Below are 14,775 nucleotides of genomic sequence, written 5' to 3' on the forward strand. Positions count from 1 at the left end.
CAGCAATCCTATCCCCTCAAAATCATTTCAGGCTTCTTGTGTCTCTTGGACCACACACACACACACACACACACACACACACACACACACACACACACCATGCACCCCAGCATGACTGTGCCGTGTCAGAGCTAAATTCATGAATCACTGGTGCACAAATCAGCCGCGAGCTTGTTGCGAGACGAGCAAAGTGGGAGGGGATAGAAAGGACAGGACTAAGCGGTTCAAATGATTCACTTTAAAAGCTCTTAAAAAGACGGCGGGCGGGATGGAGGAAGACGGCTCCCGGCAACCTACGTGAAGAAGCCAGCGGACACCCGCAGGGCCTCGGTGACAAGGACTAGTCAAGCAGCAGACTCGACACCCCCCCCCCCCCCCCCGTTTCCAAAGACACCATCTCCCTGCCGTCTCCTCCTTTCCTTCCTCAGGCAGCCATGTCAGAAATCCACAACAGCGAGGAGCCAGCTAACGAGTGTGTGTACAACACATGCGTGGGGTGAACATGCAAATCCGCCATGAGAGCCGGAACAATTTTATGAACGTTACGGTACACTTTCATGTGGGGGGGGGGGGGGGTCCACGCACAGAAAGTACGTGAGCCGCCAATTCGGCATAGACGATCCAATCATCGCCTGCTGCCGAGCCACTTTGCCCTGTAGGGGGGGGGGGGGGGGTACTCAATGACAGGCCTGTGCATTGATACAGGTGTGGCGAGCAGGATGGAGAATCGGACAAAAGATGGTCTTTTCAACGCCCACCCTGCCCCCTGCCTGCTCACCTGGATTAAGGAGAGTAGAGAGGGATGATTCTCAAAGGGGAGGAACTGAGAATAATAGTCTCTTTGTATTCTGTCACGTCTCGTGTAACGTTCCGTCCGTGTTGCAATCTTTTGGGTTTGTTTTTTTTCCCCAAATATACTTCGCTGTACTGTCCCTCGCAGGTGGGAAAGGAAATTCACAGCCACAGTGACTGTCTATTGGATTCTTACCCATACAAAAAATAAAAATAAAACAATCCTGTTTTTACTTGCTTGGTGATGCATAAACGGACCATGAAAGTGTATTTGGGAGGAACACTTGCCAGTCTTCCACGCAGATTACTGTTTGGGTCGTCTGTCAGTCTGGGCAAAATAAAAAAAAAACAACTCAAGTCCCGCAAAGCGTATCGACTTGTACAACATTGTACTTTGGGAATTAACTCTTCAAAAGTAATCCGATTTCAACATCAGTTTGAGATTCTTGTTGGATGAGTCGGGCTACGCTGGTGGCCTCGTGGCTGCCTGCGGGGGAAACGAGTGTGTGACAACTTCGAAGCCGGGCCCGGCCAGCCTGATCCCGCCTGAGCCACACGACGGGTTCACTCAGCGTTCGGCCGCTCTCACTTTCCGCCCCGCTAACGACCCAATCTAAGCATCAAATGGAGCCCAACCGCGTCGAGGCACGCGCGGGTTTTTACCCGCCGCGTGGCCACGGATGTCATTCCACGGAGAGAGGGGTGAGATAATCGGAAAGGAAAGAGACTCAGTGTCACAGCAGCTTAACCTTAAAAAAAAAAAAGTACTCACTGGTGATAAGGGTGTGAGGATTTGTTCGTGCCAGAACAGAGAGAGAGTGAGGAAGAAGAGTAGGCAGGGCTCCAAGACTGAAACCAATTTGGGGAGCCGGGCACGCTAATTTCTCAGTGGTACAGCAAAAAATAAATAAAACACAAGACGCTGCGCCAGTGCGATCAGCCAGGTATTAGTGACTTTCGATTCATTTGTACCAAATGTTAAATATTTGTGAGAGTGCAATTTCGGTGAAAAGCACTCAAGTGTGTTGTCCTTCACGATAGATATTCTAGGACCGGTGAGGATTCAACACAAGAGCCTTAGCCAAGAAGAAAGAGAAAGGTACATTTCACAGACAATAGCAGGAGACGTATGGATTGATAGCGGCAGGTGATTCCCAGGCACTAAGCCTGCTTCTTCACAAGATGCGGCTAGCGGCTTCTCCAATGAGTCAACGAAACCGTCAAAACTCATTCGTCAACAAATCCAAGTGCCTGGCGAGTGTAATACTTGGTGGCTAGCCCTACATTGCTCAGGCTAAAACGTCATCAAACATAGGTTCTGGAGGAGGAAAAACAAAAGGGTAGAGGCAGGTTGCAATTTGGATCGTCTTAAAGACAAACTTCGGGGGCCGGCGCAAGTAGCGGTGACGGGGAGGAAAGCGGTGGGTGGCACCACGGAATACAAAAAGAGCGCTCGGGGGGAGTAACGCGCGTTCCAATTAGCCGGAGCCGAGATGTGGGATTGATGACTCACAAGAAGAGAGGGAGCGAGAAACGAGGCGATGCAGCACGGGACGCGACGCTTTAGCGAGCAGATGCGTCAATTATGCGGGTCCAAATTACAGCCAGAGGAAGTTTGGGGCATTAGGGAAAGAGACATAAACAGGCAAAGACGGCGAGAGGGCTCAAGATGAGCGAATCAGGAGGGGAAGCCATTGGAGGGAAACGGTGCGGCCAAATGAAGGGACGGCCAATCAGTGGAGGAGATGGGAGACAAATTGCTCCAAACAAAGCCGGGCCAGCCGTCTCCTTGGACGCCGCGTCCGACATGCCCCCGTTGGAAAGAGCGCAGAGCGGATAACGGCATCAACCTCCAATTGATCTTAATGCGAAAACGGCTTCAGGGGAGGATCGAGATGGCGTTTTCAGGCTCGGGGGAGCAATGGTGGCGTTGCCGCCGCTCGCACGTCGGCGTCGCGCCACACCGCCGTCGAAAGCGACAAGTGGCGTGCTCCATGGGGCAGTCATGAAAACTTAAGGCAACGAAGCAATGCGCTTCATGATCTCGCGATTTGACCTTAGTTTTACTGCTTGGTGCTATTTATCCTCTTTGTTACTGAATGATTGCTTTACTGTTGTATATGTTAGTTGCTCCATGTACAGCACTTTGTATGCAGCGATGGCTGTTTGAAAGTGCTCTAGAGATACCGTTGAGTTGAGTTGAGCTGAGCGCATTAAAAGATGGTCAGGTGTACCACGGCAAATGTCACTTGACTGGGCTGAAAATAAAATCTCAATAATGAATGAACAACACAAAACGAGGTGGCAATACCGTTTCACAAACACCTTCCTGTTGCCTCATGATCGGACGTCTTACAAAAGGGTGAAAATCCATCCGCTCATTTTCGACACCGCTTTTCTTGTTCATGGTCACAGGGAACGGAAAACCATCAGAGATGACTTTGGACGAAAGCGGGACGACACAAGCCGTTGAAACAGACAACCGCTTCCGTTGCATCGGAACTGATCCCACATGAAGTCAGACGAGTTAACAGCGAGCGCGCCCCCACTAGTTCAGTTCATCATTGGCACCCCCATGATTACAAGTTTTGTTTTGTTTTTAAAAAGGAATCGTTTGGATTTTTACAGTTTACCCATTTACTGTATTGGCCCGAATATAAGACAATGTTTTTTGCATTGAAATAAGACAAAGTGGGGGGTCGTCTTATATTCGGGGTCTAGACATTATACCCAATCGCGACGCTAGATGGCGCCAGATATCATTGAAGCGAATGCTGAACTTGACTCCCCAGACCACGAAGAATAAATATAAAAATAGCGGTAGCATGAAAAATAGCGGTAAGAAAGAAAAGAGAAGAATAAGAAACAACTTTGAAGAACTTCAGAACAGATTGCGTTTGACTGTTGAGGTTTCGCCACATGTAGGAGGACAGGAAATTTTCTTCTTTTATGACAGCGTGTCGTTTTCCACTCTCCCGTCTCCAAGGATCACAGCCGGGGCAAGCGTGAATTGGAAGCAGTCGGCTCACGTCGGGAGGTTTTTCGGGGTTGCATGACAACATCCAGAGATCTGGACGGGGCCCCTTTCACAACAAATTCAATTTCCTGCTCCACAGCCAGCCTAGCCAACCAACACGAACACCCCCTCCACCCCCTTCCGTGTGCGCGAATTCTGACATGACCTTGTCAACGTCTGATGTGATGAAGACGCAGCACATGTGTGTATTATTAGTTGAGCTTAGTCTGGCTGCGGTGATGCTGTTGACATGCTGTTAGGGGAGGGGGACGAAACATGGGGACTAAAATAGAGCTGACCGACATTAAAATAAAAAGTCCGATGGTTTCATGCGTTCTATAAATTATTTGCCGTAACCTTGCGAGGCGGCTGGACTGGGGAAGAATGCAGGTACGCGTTCTTGCTCGTCTGCAGAGCGATACGATTGCGCAAGGCCGGACATTTCTGCAACCTTTCAACAGATAAGACATCAAAGAGATGGCGGCCCCTGGAGTGATCATGTTCCTTCATAAAAAGACCACTCAAGTCTCTTCTGTACGGAGCTATTTGTACCTCTAGACTGGCTTTTTAAGGGACCAGACTGATTGTCAAGCCAATTTTGTAAAGGGTACTCTTCTACTTGAAGGCCCCGAAATGAGAAAACAACATTAGTTCAAGGTTTCTGGTGACCGACAAGGGGAGAAGAAAAAAAAACAACCCTAAATGTGGTGTGAGGTGGTGGCACCACAGTCCCAGTGTTGATAAAACATCAGGAAAGCAATTTAACTCGTCAAACTGTCTCTTTACATTTCTTCGTATGGTACATCCTAGTAAGCATTGTAGCTTCGCTGCCCAATGAAAGCTTTCCAAATCCACTTCATGACTGGCCAACGCATTTTTCTGCGCCCTCAAAAAATGAAAACATTTTTTTTACTTCTTCTTAAAAGCATCTTAACAAGCGTCTCCATCAAAACTTGCACTTCTGCTTCAACCGTACTCACGGCCGTTGTATTTGCTTGGAAGACCAACGCTGACAAGATGAAAGGCCATCAGCGCTTTTTTATTTTTACAAACCAAGTGCCGACAGCCAAAGATAATCAACGTAATAAGGTACAGTATACACGAAAGGTAGATTTTTGCCGAACCAAGTCAGATGAACTCAAGAAAATCATCCGACCGTGGAAATCTGAATTCTGCAGACGGCGTCAATGTGAAGCGCCGACGTGATGCTTTGATAGTGTGAAGCTGTGTGTCACTTTCCCTTGATACCGTTAACAAATGAAGCTTGTTGTTGGTTACCGCAAAATGAATTCTGAAGTCTACAATCTGGTTTTATCTGTCAATTTACAGAAAAATGTATCCATAATAATCAGGACAAGCTTCACCAAGTAACAGGACAATGACGCAAACCAACACAACAAAGGACGTCGGGTTTCAAGGTCTTACATTGGCCAAATCTGTCAGCGGACCTTAACGACATAGAGCATGCATTTTAGCTCCTGGAGAGGAGAATGGAAGGAGAAATTCCCAGAAACAAACAAGAACTGAAAGAGGCCGCAGTAAAGTCCCGGAAAAGCTTTTGAGATTACGAAAGCACGTTGTTGTAAATAGCAGGAAATAAAAGCTGCAATTCTGAATTTTTGTCATCTTTCCATCTGAAACCCAAATGGCCTCGGTATGAAACTCAAGAATTGACCTTGTCATTTCGATACCTTTGGAGGTGGATTGTACACAAGTGCAGAGACCGAGTTGACAACGAGAGACAACGTGACCTGGCTTCCTCACACATTTCAAAAAGATCTAAAGTAGGTTTACTGAAGAACAAATGTCCCTTGGCGTGAATGGTCGCCTGTCCATACGTGTCCTGCAATTGACTGCCGAGCAGTCCAAGATGTACACCGCCTCTCGCCCAAAGTCAGCCGCCTCCCCAAAGACAACGAGCACTATTGAAAACGGATGGATGATTCAACGGTGCACTCTATTTTACCTCGACACCTGATTCATCAACTAGCAATTCCACAAACTCGACAAGATTCTCCCTGATCAATTGAAGCGATTATTCTTCCCGTGGCAAGATAATGCGTACAAAAAAAAAGAAAAAAAAAAGAAGCATAATTTCTGTGCAACGAGGACACAGGGAAGGTGATGGAAAGACGTTCCGCGGCGCTGCCATTTCCGCAGCTTTAAATGTTTTCAATATCACGTAAGGGCACTGCATCATCTACCATTCAATAACCAATCAATAACGCAAACCACCTTCCACCTCGCGACTACATTTAGACACATCAAAGGTGACTGCTAATGAGAAGCGGTGCATATGGGTGCTTTAAAAAAAAAAAAAAAAAAAAAAAGGACAACGTCAAGGGCCTTCCTTGCTGCTTAATTCCGTACAGTTGTGCCGAGAGCTCCATGGAGGAGATTTGTGAAATGGAAGAATGTGACAAAGACAGACGTGGGGGAGGAGGGAGGGGGGGTTGAAGCGAAGGGAGTGCGAGAGTGGCGGCCAGGCTGCGGGCTTGTAATAAAAAGGGAGAAAGGCGAGCGCTCGCAGTCCTTCACGCACTCCGCAATGGATGGTTCTTTAACTATTAAATATGAGTCCCGGGCTTTCAGGGCGAGACGTGCGGAGGGGAGCTGCGACTAAATTGCAAATGAGTCGATCGTTTGCAGCCGTCTTCCAAATCCTACTTCATCCCCTCTGTCAAGATGCCGCGGGCGCGGGATTTCACCACGCCGGCGTCCCGACCCGCACGTCTCCCGACAATTTTACTCCAGCGGAGTCACGGGCAAGCGCATCTCCCAGGTCTGAGCCATTAAAAGGAGGCTTGGCTCTTCTTCCAATGGAGGTTAATACTTGTTTGCCACTTTGTTCGTCGGGACTGTGGGCTCTGTTCGATATAAGGGATTGCACATTTGGCAGAGGGTGTCTCAGCTAATGGTGTGGAAATGTGTGTGGTACCCAAAGAGGAAAAAAAAAAAAAAACAGCCTGAACATTTTCATGCAAGATAAGCTGCTGACATACTACTCAAGCTAATAGCACACTCTTAAAATCATCCATTATAGGGAATCGCGGATGGTTCAGGCACATTAAGAAAGACTCTCAAGCATACTGATATAATGTAGCGCTTCCAAAAACATCGCCGACTTGTGTTATTGGAAACTCCTCAACCGGCCAATTCTCATTAAAAGACTTTTTGTAAAGGGGGGCTGCCTTTTGGCTTATTTTACTTCGGATCAGACAGGAACAACTCCAGCAGTCTGGATACTCCCTCGGAGCCAAGCATAACTAAAGCGCCGGGGGGGCGGGGGGGGGGGGGGGCGCTCTCAGCATGATCTCAGCTGGTCAGCGGGAAGATGGGAGGGTCGAGTGGATGGGGGGGGGGTTCCTGACATGGAGCCGCCACAGACTTATCGGTTCTCTCGCACTCTTTTCACTCGACAGTTTGAAATGAGCAATAGGCTATCATCATCAATTAATTGACCACTCTCAATTATGTGGAATGGATTGGTGATGAATCATGTTTTCAGGCAGCGGTGGGGTGGGGGCCGAGCTTTTTTTTTTTTTTGATGAATCTCTTCAAGACTTTTTGTCTGACTTATGGAGTGGAGGGAGCTATTGGAGTTTTTGTGTTTTATGGTGAGTCATCAAGCTTTGCTGCCAGGCTTCGATTCCACATGCAATGACTGAAACTCCAATTTCTTGCACTTTAGCTTCGCCCACCTGTCTAGGTTCAAATTTGGGAGAAATTGTACTAAATCCCTTGGACAAGTTCCCATACGAAGGAACAATGGAAACGGCCAAATGACCTGAAAACACTGAGCAAAAATTTCGCGCTGTCTGCGTGTTTTCTGACGGGGTTCTCGAGACTTGTTTGTGGGTCTACCCATGATGGATCTGCCCATCAAATTTCATGTTGTTAAATGGAGAAAAGTGGCAAGACCACCCAAAAATGACAGTCGATCAAAATGCCGAGTCTGGTTGGAATGGCGACTTCAACCCGAGTACGGCACACCGTGATTTTTGAAAATTGAAACTGTGGTTCAGCGGAAATTGAATTTGTGTTGGGCAAAATGTTTTTGTGTGATGTTGTCTCGAGAGAATCTGTTGAAAAAGCAGCAAAATGGTGTAACTTTATCATTTCTCACTGTTCCGCTTGACCCTTTTGTCTCGGTCTTGAAGTCGAATCAGGCCTTTGGGTTAGCTTTTTAAATGTCAGTCACAGATTAAAATTTTTAATTAGCGATTCAAGCTACAATAGGGGCAAGTGTTTCTAATAGTGCTGCAAAGGTCAGTGTTTTTTTAGGGGGGGGGCAGACCCCTTTTACAAGATTGTCCGTCGAAGTTGGTCATTCGCACGTAAACGTGACACTTTGTCGCAAGAATGTGACGGAAATGGTTTTAAGAGGGACTCCGTTAAATGAGGAAGCGATTAAAACAGGACTTCCTCAGATGTGATGTCTACACAAGATAACACTGCTGCTGATGGTAATGATAGACGCACACACACGCACACACACAAACACGCCAACGTGCCTCGTCATCCCGCAACGCGACGCCACCTCCTCCTCATCATCGGAACGCCAGTCGACTTGCAGTATTCATCGGATGCTGAGCTCCTGTTTGTGCTCTCAATGTCACAACAAGATCGCCATCACCCCCCCCCCCCTCCCGCACCGATTTAACGCCCACCCCCCAGCCCTCCTGCTCCTCAGCTTCATCTCTGGAGTCCGCTAATATTCCCCAAGTCAACAATAAGCCTGATGGATTCTCTGTGTTTCAGGTTACCGGTAATGAAAAGTCCACAAAGCTAAATGATCACGCGAAAGCTCGTTTATCAAGATATACGAGTACCAAAAGCCTGGAAGACATCCAGCGTGTACATCATTGCGGCCCGGTGAACCGTCTACATTAGAGTGGGGAGAGTTTAAAAATGAAAAGCGCCTGCTGTTGAAATGTTTGCAGCTCATTTCATAAAAAGAGCGTTTCATCCAGAGCCGAGATACCATTGACAAAAAGAAAATACATAAAAAGTGGAAGGTTTTTGCAAGTAAAATTACACACAGAACAGCAGACACGCATCAACACACGCGTGACCTTTTGAAAATATTGACATTTATCAGGCCGGAGCTGAATGGGGGAGGACAGCTCATTTAAATGGACCCTTGTGATAAGTCTTAACCACAGCAATCATTAGCGCCAAAATAAACAAATGCAAAAAAAGCCTTCGCCGAGCTGAGCGCTAATGAGGTACTAAGCACTTGCCTGTTCCTTCTTTTATTAGGCAGGAAAAAGGATAAACTCATGACGATCCATCAATTACATTCCTCTTAATAGAGCCAGCGTAATGCTCATTCTGGGCTGCGGCGATGATGAATGGCGGCACACTTGGCAACGCCGCAGCCCTCGCGCAGCATTGCTCAGCACGCAGGCAGGGAGATGCTTACAGATCCTCACGCCCGTTCAATGGCAACACGGCTCCTACGAACAACACAACTACGCATCCACTTTCCGGAATGAAAAGCCAGAGTATTCCGAGAAATAATGGCGGCAATGAATAGAGATTAAAGACAGATGGTGAGGCCATTAAAATAAAAAAAATTTAAAACGGGTGGAATATACGTTAGGACTGAACGATTTAGAACAGTGGGGTCCAATTGCGTTCCTCGAGGGCCCCGAGCCAGCCTGTTTTAGGGGGTTTTCCCCCCTCCCCCGAAAGACCCGATTCAAATGATCAGCACGCCGTGCTGCAGAAGACTGACAAGTATCCTGATCATTTAAACCAGGTGCAATGCAGTCGGGGGAAAAAAAAAATGCTACATAGGGGGCCCCTCGAGAATCCGGCGTGAGAAGCCCCCCCATTTAGAAAAATAATCTAATCGCCTTTTTCTTTTTCACTCTCAATCCATTGCATTTGAAGATGCGATTATTTCTTCAGGGGCCTATATTTGAATCCGTATGACAATAAATAATCAGATTTATGATACATGAACTCTTTATCATCTTTGACGAACAAAAATGCAAATGTCTTGATCTACTTCAAAAAGAATAGTTTCAACACTTGGACTTGCAGTCTTTTCACCGTTCGCTGCGGCAATTTCACGCGTACTTTACAGAGGCCGGCCCATCCGAGCCGGTACAGATTGCATCAATAAATACGATGAAACCAACACGTCCTTGCTTTCAGTTTTGTCCGCATAAAACCAATCAATCAAGCAACATACTGCGTGTGTTTTGAAGACGCCGAATGTGAAATATCCATCGAAACTTATCGTACTGCATCACAAACATACGGGGCCAGTACCGGTTCTGATCGTGCCGCCACAACTTGGCCCACTAAAAACAGGCTGAATGTTGGGACCCTGCACAGAAACTCACTTGACGGTGGTACGACTGGTCAGGAGCTCCCACTCCTTGCAGCACTACCGGAGCCCCCAAAAAGTTGATCCAAATCAGGCTCGTTTCGGCTTGTAGCATTTAGTCGTCTCTCTGTGCAGTATGACGGAACGCTGAAGAAATCTGATCTGATACACTGCACCCTGGTCGTACAACTATTCAAGTTGTCCAAACGGAAAAAAAAAATAAACGGGGGGGTTCAACATTGCTCTATTTTCTCCTCCCCCGTGCAGTTTCACTCGCTACTCCCAATACCGAACATGATTACTGTTGACGTTCCCACCAATAAAACAAAGAGGGGTCTCAAAGATTTTTTTTTCATTGTGGTTGGCTCTGATTTTTAAAGACACCAAACCATGAGAGGAAAAGGACCACGTTTACAAACCCATCAAGTGATTTGTACCAGTGTGGCAACCCTAAGCACGCGTCTCAGGGAGATACCCTGTTCCTAAATTGGGTCTTTTGGGTCTTGTTTGGCATAGAGCAGCCGGATAAAATCCAGGCGCGAGCTCAGCTGCAACTATGTTGACAGACCACGTCAGGCTATTTTTCCCCGCCTCAAGCCACCATGTTGCTCCTGCCATAAACAGCATGGCCTTGCGTCCAGCGGGGGCAGGGTGAGGATTTGAAAACGCCAATGACTACTGTCACTCAAACAAAAGCATTGGGATGGGGGCTGGGGGGAATAAAAAGACGAGAACAAGGCCCTTGTGCGTGTGCGTGTACTAGACAGCAGAGTATTGGAGGGGTCGTGGGGTGGGATGTAGATTGGCGGGAAGTTAGGAGCAGCCGGGTGGGAAAGAGGGGAGGAGGATGGGGGCGTCGTCCTTGGCCGTCTTAATCGCTTGCTGCCGGCTTGCTTTCCAATGATTGAAACGAAGCTTCCTGAATACCATTCAGCATAACTTTGCGTCCCAAGGTTTTATTTTCCCCACACACTGCTCTAAGGTGAATCAAATGAGCTATGATTCATTTAAGAGCAGGCAGTGAGTCGGCCTTCCTCCCTCGCGCATGACCCTGCGTGCCCACCAGTTTCTCAGCCAGCTCGCCACCCCCTACACGCATGCAGCTTACTCAGCCATAAAGACAATGCCACCCCCCCCCCCCACCCGCGCCCCACAAAACTCCCCTCCACATAAGCCGAGTCCTCTTCAATAAAAACATCACCATGGTAATGGGCCAAGCTTTTCTGACCCACATCTCTTGCTACTTTGACATGGAGGTGGCATTCCAATGGATTTTTTTCTGGAGATATCACTTAAACACTGTAAAATTACGGCTGTAAAAACAGGAAGGGCATAATGGCTGAAATGATCTTTTCACAGGTCTGTGGATTCCTCATCGGTGATCAAGGAGAATTTGTCAAACGTCCATCCCCGAGTCTCTTCGCAGTCTAAATCAGGTGAAATGGCTGATCAACAACTAAGCATTTTGCAAATCAATCCATAATTATTTTTAATAATGGATTCATTTTTGAGATAGCTTGTTTTATTTACAAATGTCCAAACCCTCAACAGAGAACAGTCTCACATTTCCTTTTTGAAAGCAGACTTATCTGTGTGCTGAATCTAAATTGCAACATCTGTTTTTCATTTGGAGAAACAATGACCAACATTTTTGCCTGTTTTCTGCCATGTAACCGACCTAACAAGTAACTGACTCGTAATTCCTTTGTGTTTGTGAATTTTCCGCACTGTTAATTTGAGATGATGTTACTTTTTTTAATATAGGGATGCAATTTTTTTAATGTCTTTTTTTTTCAACAATAAATAATCATTGGTTGCAGCCCTAGTCTAGATACAAGCAAAAACAATCGAAAAATGAATAAAACACTCTTTCTTTGCTGAGTGACATTGTGTATAATCTTGCTAGCAGCTAAAGTTAGCAGGTGACCGCACACACCATCATTTTGACATGAAATGTAGCACAAGTGTCAAAAGATCGCTGTAGAATTCATCATTCATAAATAACACTACCTTTGATGAGGAGTGACAACACATAGCTGCCCTAGCTAGCGGCGAGAATGAGCAGCTAATATTAGCCACCCATCCCACTGCTTGAACTTGATCTCTTTTCCAGTTTTACACGTCAGACTGTAAAAGAGTGTAAAAAGACCACCGCAAAATTTTAAATTGACCGTGAACTTTACCTTTGAGAACAAGTAACTACGCCAGCAGCGAGCACGTGGAGCCAAAGTGAGAAATGGCCACCATTGCTGCGACTTCTTTTTTTTTTTTACCGTCCTAAATATCACGCAAGTGTAAAAAGACAACTGTGAAAACAAAGATTGATAAAGCAAGCTACTTTTGGCAGCAAGGGACGACAGTCACGACATGTCTCGCAGCTTGCTAAATCAGTGGAGCTAACAGCTAGCGTTGACGGTTGACACAGCTACTTTGATAGCCATCTTTTTTACATTCTTAAATGTTGCGCAAGGGTAAAAAACCCACTGCAACACCAAAAACGTAAACACACCGTGTTTTACAATGAATGACGACATGTACAGCAGCTAGCCAGTGGACAGCTGCTCTACAGCCGGGGGGGGGGGGGGGGGATTTGTTAAATGGGTTTCTTAAAATTAAAAAGCTCTGCATTGTATAAAACATCATAAAACACTGCCATCAAATGAGCATAAACGTCTCGGAAAATGGATGGTGGAAAAAAAAAAAAGTAAACTGGTTTTATAAAGTGCAATTACCATTTCCACTGTTGTACTCATGTGTTGGATGTGGGCCTTTAAGGGGCGTGGCCTGGTCAGGAATGTCATGAGCTGCACTTGGGAGTGAGGGGAGGAAAAATAATAAGCGGGCACACTCGCAAGTCAAGATAGCACCGTATTCTTTTTCTTCACATGCAGTGCATTTAACCACAGAAGTCTCTCTTAATTAAAAATGCATCGGCTCATTTTGAATTCAGTATGAAACTTCCAAAAGTGGGTAAAAATTCAACCAGCCACTTGGCTCAGACAGGTGGAAAGCGAGGCGGACTAAGTGGTCAAAGCACAACAGGTATGAAGCGCACCAACACACAGCCGTTGTGTCGACTTAAGTTGCACAAATAAAATGATTTAAATGCATGAAAACTCAAAAGGAATGCTTCTGCCGGTACCGCTTAAGCTGTGCATTGCTCTCTACTCATAAATATGGACGAGCTTTTGTTTTGTGCCTCCACAAGTACTCCTCTATGCTCTGTGCAATCAAAGTGAACTTAAAAAGGTCCTCTGCATGAATAAGTCACCAGCGTGCACTCACGGTCAACGGCGAACACTTCGAATAGAGCGCCGGGTGCGAGCACGGTGGCTGCAGCAGCCCTACATACTTGCCCTAATTACTCCACAAAACAAACTGCCGAGGCACAGAGGAAGCTGAGAAAATGTTCAACTGGTTTTCATGACACTCGCATTCTTATGTTAATAAGCTAGCTGCATGCCGCGGATGCTTGCTCTACTGACTGAATCGCTCCCAGCGGCCTATCACCTGTTCGCTCGACAGACTCCAGAGGGAAAAGACGCCCCCCCCCCCCCGCCCCCCGAGTTGTGACGTCACGTTAAATCCGTCGACGGGCACACCGGAGAAAGAGTCTTCTTATGCTCCGCCCTTTCGGTGGATGGAATGAAAATCAGGAAAGGTGTGATTTTGCATAATCATGCTGAGAAATAAGCAAATCATGTTGCTTGGAGAAAGTATTCATACACGGCGGTGCCAATACACAGTACAGGGCCACACAGATAGGCTGGAATGTCATTTCTTTTTTATTTCTTTTTTGGGTAGCAGAACATATACGCACGCCATCCTCCATTTATGCTAGCGTGTCATTTAGGCTGGTATGCTAGTTAATACAACTGATGAGCCTCATGTGAAGGTGGTTTGTTATATACAGGCGATTATGTAACATGGGTTCATAATGTGTACATGCTAGATGCACGGCGTTGATGATTTATGAACCTCGCCGTTTGAAGTGCTTTGCCATCAACGTGAGGAATCATTCGGCAAGTTTGTCGTTTCGTATCCCCCCCCCCCCCCCCCCCCCAACGCGGATGGATCCATTGCATCATCGTTCTCTCTCTCACCAGAGTGAAACTCTTTTGCGGTGCAATGATTAACCGATTACTCAACAACTATTGACTAGCAAATAAAATACTGTTTTTTTTTTCGTCAATTGTCCAAATCATATGAATTTCAGCTTGTCAACAGTAAATATTCTCAGATGTCTGTAGTATTCCCTGAAGGTAGACTGATGTTTGTTTTAGGTCAAAAATTAAAATGAAATTTAAAATTTGGAACACAATGATGAACATTTTCCATATTTTGCACCATGTTAAGGACCAAACCAGTAAGCGAATCATCATTAATTTACATTTGTGTATTTCTTGGCACAATTTGAAATTGTTACTTAGAGCCCTACAGTTCTTTCAGCGATATACTTACTGCAATTTTCAGTTTCACTGTATCTTGTTGAATAACTAGCAGTTACACCATTGTAAATAGCAATACGGACCTTTGTCAGCATTACCTGAAACTTTACCATCCTGCTTTCTCAGGGTGAAAGTTCACGAGTTGGATATCGTGATGTTGTTTGCCGTCAAGCCGGCCA

General features: G+C 46.2%; 1 protein-coding gene across 3 annotated transcripts in view; it reads right to left on the minus strand.

Annotated features, from left to right (window-relative positions):
• LOC147204229 (nectin-2) overlaps positions 1–14,775 on the minus strand; it is a 103,774-nt gene that overhangs the window by 87,892 nt on the left and 1,107 nt on the right. The window lies entirely within an intron of this gene.

Source organism: Hippocampus guttulatus, chromosome 6 (genome assembly GCF_054856545.1).
Source record: "Hippocampus guttulatus isolate MCC_2025c chromosome 6, RoL_Hgut_1.0, whole genome shotgun sequence".
Classification (NCBI taxonomy): Eukaryota; Metazoa; Chordata; class Actinopteri; order Syngnathiformes; family Syngnathidae; genus Hippocampus; species Hippocampus guttulatus.